This window comes from Megalops cyprinoides, chromosome 8, assembly GCF_013368585.1.
Source record: "Megalops cyprinoides isolate fMegCyp1 chromosome 8, fMegCyp1.pri, whole genome shotgun sequence".
Taxonomy (NCBI): Eukaryota; Metazoa; Chordata; class Actinopteri; order Elopiformes; family Megalopidae; genus Megalops; species Megalops cyprinoides.
Window position 1 is genome coordinate 62,501 of NC_050590.1, and position 5,000 is coordinate 67,500.

Sequence of the window (5,000 nt, forward strand, 5' to 3'; positions counted from 1 at the left end):
CGCGCCGGCCTCCGGGTGGGGGCTGGGGTCCCGACCCCGACGCATTCCGCCCCCCGCCGCCGAATGTCGCGCCTCCTGGGCGGCGGCGGGGGGGGTATGGGGTTAGCGACGTCCTAGCATCGCCGCTCCGGGAAGCACGGGCCGTTCGGAGGCCTCGCGTCTCCGTGTTGATCGCAGGGAACTTAAGGTATCAGGACGGGGGGTTGTGAGGTCCCGACTCGGCCCCGGGGTGCGCTGGGGCCGGGGCGTAGCTCTCCGCGTTGTTTTTCTGTGCGCTAACCGCACACACACACACACACACACACACACACACACACACACACACGCTCCTCCGTCCCCCAGACAGGATATTAAACCCGATAACCATCTGACCCGAACCCGCAAACGCCTGCCGCTTTGAATAGCGTGACGGCTAACTCCCGCGCTAATATCCGCTCGCTCTTTTAAAGAACGATCGAACAGATAACCACCCGGATCGGCGGATACGGGCGATTTATGGGCCAGCTCAGGGTCCAAGCCCGCTATCTGTGACAATCGCTGGTGATGTATTAGCTAATATGCTAGTGCTAAGAAAACAATTTCAATAGCGTGTTGGTGTCGGCGGTGGGATTCATTACATTGCATGATGTTTGTTTAGCGGGCGCTAAGCAGACGTGCGTCACTGAGAGTTAAGTGAGGCTGCCGGGGTCAGACCAGGCTAATCACGCTCCCAGACCGTCTAGCTTTGCGCTAATCTGAAACCAGACAGCCTAGAAAGCTAAGGGAAGCCAAGTACATACACTACCATGAGTTAGCTTTGTGCTAATCTGAACCTAAACAGCCTAGAAAGCTAAGGGAACATATGTACACACAGGACCGTGAGTTAGCTTTATGCTAATCTGAATCTAGACAGCCAAGAAAGCTAAGGGAGGCCAAGTACATACACTACCATGAGTTAGCTTTGTGCTAATCTGAAAACAGACAGCCTCGAGAGCTAAGGGAAACCAAATGCACATGCTAACACACAGCACACAGTCACTACAGATCATAAAATCCTCAACACCCTAAGACACGTGCTGTGTCCTGACCAATCAGGGACGACGGCACCTGTCGCCCCGGCCAATCGCGGACGACCCGGAGGCAAGAACCCGCAACACGCCGTTGCTAAGTTTAAACCCCCCGATTCCACGATTCCCCGCAACGCCGTTTCCGACCACACGGTGTCAGCGGAGAGCCGGGTTAGCGGAGCCCCATCGGCGCCTATTAGCCGAGCGCTAACCCCCCCCCCTCCTGGTTCCCCGAACTCTCCCGCCGGTCCGAAATTCTTCACCCTTCCCAGGATTCCTGGGGGCCCCCCGGGGCCCCGCCCCCCCCAGCCTCGGAGGGAGAGGTGAACTATGGGTAAAGGAATGTTAGCCCGTTAGCGTCCCCCTATTCAACAGGGCTGGTTTGAATTATTTCCATTCATTAACCCGCGAACCCGTGAACCCCCCGGTTCGAGGGGGGCCCCCGGGGTCAGTCCCCTGCTACGCACGGGGTCTCTCTCACACATACACACACAGACACACACACACACACACACACACACACACACATACACTCGCAGGGGGGGTACTGCTCCCCTCCTGACGGGTAACCTTTCGGAATGAAAGCTTTATTGTGGGGATTTGTGAGTGTGTGTGTGTGTGTGTGTGTGTGTGTGTGTGTGTGTGTGTGTGTGTGTGTGTGTGTGTGTGTGTGTGTTTCCCTCCCCTGCGACGCCAGACGGTCACATGGTCGCATGGCAAAGTCACGCTTTTCAGCTGTGTATCTCATGGTCCGAGCGGCGCAGCTCCCGGGGGCTCGGAATGTGTGTGTGTGTGTTAGCATTACGCTACGTTCATTTCCCAGACGCTCTCATCCAGAGCCGCTTGCACAGGTTACAGTTTTATCCGTTTGTACAGCTGGGATCGAACCGGCGACATTCCGGTTACAAGCCCCTGCTCATTACATTACATTATTAGCGTTTAGCCCCTGCTCATTACATTACATTATTAGCGTTTAGCCCCTGCTCATTACATTACATTATTAGCCTTTAGCCCCTGCCCGTTACATTACATTAGCATTATTAGCGTTTAGCCCCTGCCCGTTACATTACATTAGCATTATTAGCTTTAACGCTTGAGGTGCAGTTCTATCGCTCCGTTAAAGGAGAGCGATTTCAGAGTCACGCCTTACGCACCGGTATGTTTGACACCGCCCAGTTTCCACGGAGACCACAGGTAAGGCCGCGCCCTCTCAGGGAATGCCGTCCAATCCCGGGCCTCTCCTCGGAAGCTGATGCAACGCGGGGTCACCCGACGCCCACGCACACTCACACACACACTCACACACACACACACACACACACACACACACACACACACACACACACTCACTCACACACACACACACACACTCACTCACACACACACACACACACACACACACACACACACTCTCTCACACACACACACACACACACACTCTCACACACACACACACTCACACACACACACACACTCTCTCACACACACACACACACACACACTCTCACACACACACACACACACTCACTCACACACACACACACACACACACACTCATTGTAATGTATGCGCTTGACCTATCATAGTTTTCTAGATTCAGATTAGTGCAAAGCTAACCTGTCATTAGCGCTTGAACGGTGTTGCACTCACTGGTCTGGGACTTCTGTTAGCTGTGTGCGTTAGCTTTGTTTAACTTGGAAGGGCAAGCTTCTGTTGGCTCTGGATCAGAATATCTGATAATGTAATGTAAGAGTAGAGGCTCACAGCCAGTAGGTCGCCGGTTCGATTCCCAGCTGTATGAACGGATAAAACTGTAACCTGTGCAAGCGCAGAGGACCAAGCAGCTAAGCTAACATCTTAAACAGCGCAAAGAAGCGCAAGGAAAAAGCTAACCAAGCTAAATATTATCTTTTTTCCCCCTCAACCCCCTTATTAGCGCCTGTGTGCTTGAACACACCGTCGCTAATCACACACCGAGTGTGTGTGTGTTTACAGGGGATTAGCGGCTATTCGTTAGCCTGTAATTACGCAGTAAGGACGGGCTCCGAAAAGAATCCACCTGGATTCCCTCCCCCCGGGCAAAACCAGTAATGTCTGTTTTGGGTCCCTTGTTAGCGCAAAGCGGAACAAATTTGACGTCTTAAGAGGGATTTGCCGCTAAATGCCGTTAACCTCCCCCATATCCTAGCAGTAGCGCCTCAGCTAAGGTTTGCTAACTGCCATGCAGGTGAAAGACGGCATTTAAACACCGTATTGTGTCTCCAGTATCGAATATTTCTATATATGTTTCATGTCAGCGATAGATGTTTGAATGCGTGGTTAGCATTTAGCATTAGCTCTTATCCAGAGCCGCTTACACAGGTTACAGTTTTATTCATTTATACAGCTGGAATCGAACCAGCGACCTTCTGGTTATGAGCCCCCTGCTCTCTACATTACATTATTAGCGTTTAGCCCCTGCTCATTACATTACATTACATTATTAGCCTTTAGCCCCTGCTCATTACATTACATTACATTATTAGCCTTTAGCCCCTGCTCATTACATTACATTACATTATTAGCCTTTAGCCCCTGCTCATTACTTTACATTACATTATTAGCATTTAGCCCCTGCTCATTACATTACATTACATTATTAGCGTTTAGCCCCTGCTCATTACATTACATTATTAGCATTTAGCCCCTGCTCATTACATTACATTACATTATTAGCCTTTAGCCCCTGCTCATTACATTACATTATTAGCATTTAGCCCCTGCTCATTACATTACATTACATTATTAGCGTTTAGCCCCTGCTCATTGCATTACATTATTAGCCTTTAGCCCCTGCTCATTACATTACATTACATTATTAGCCTTTAGCCCCTGCTCATTACATTACATTACATTATTAGCATTTAGCCCCTGCTCATTACATTACATTACATTATTAGCGTTTAGCCCCTGCTCATTACATTACATTACATTATTAGCGTTTAGCCCCTGCTCATTACATTACATTATTAGCGTTTAGCCCCTGCTCATTACATTACATTATTAGCGTTTAGCCCCTGCTCATTGCATTACATTATTAGCATTTAGCCCCTGCTCATTACATTACATTACATTATTAGCCTTTAGCCCCTGCTCATTACATTACATTATTAGCGTTTAGCCCCTGCTCATTACATTACATTACATTATTAGCATTTAGCCCCTGCTCATTACATTACATTACATTATTAGCATTTAGCCCCTGCTCATTACATTACATTATTAGCGTTTAGCAGGCTACACTCGTTAGCCGGGCCGCATTCCTCTTGAACAAGCTAACCCGGGGCCCACAAAAACCCGCAGAACGGGAATTTCGCCATTCCGTTCTTTCGTTCCCTCGTTCTTTTGTCCCTGTCGTTCTTCTGATCCCTCGTTCTTTCACTCTTTCCTCCCCTCCTCTCCTCCGCCGGACTAGCGCCGAGCTAACCGGAGTTAGCCACGAAAGAAACCACATGACTCAAGAGGCTTTTTAATCTCTTTATCCTTTTATTGTCCGAAAAAAAACGACAAACACACAGAGTGACCGACAAACGACAAACGTGAAGGGGTGAGAGAAACAGACACGCAGATGAACGACAGGAAAAGAACTTTTAGAACTTTTGAAACAAAAAGGAATAAAAAAAGAAGGGAAAAAATTAACGGAGGTTCGCTCTCTCTCTCTTCTTTCGGGGGTGAAGAGAGAGAGAGAGAGGGAGAGAGAGAGAGGGAGGGAGGAATGAAGGAATGTCTTTTTTTAAAAGAAAGAAAGAGAGGAATGTTCCCTTCTTTCTCTCTGTCAAGTAATGAGAGAGAGAGAGAGGGAGGAATGAAAAGAAAAAGAGGAATGTTCCCTCCTTTCTCTCTCTGTAATGTAATCTGTGAGAGAAAGATAAAGAGGAGTGTCTTAAAAAGAGAAAAAGAGGAGCGTTCCCTCTT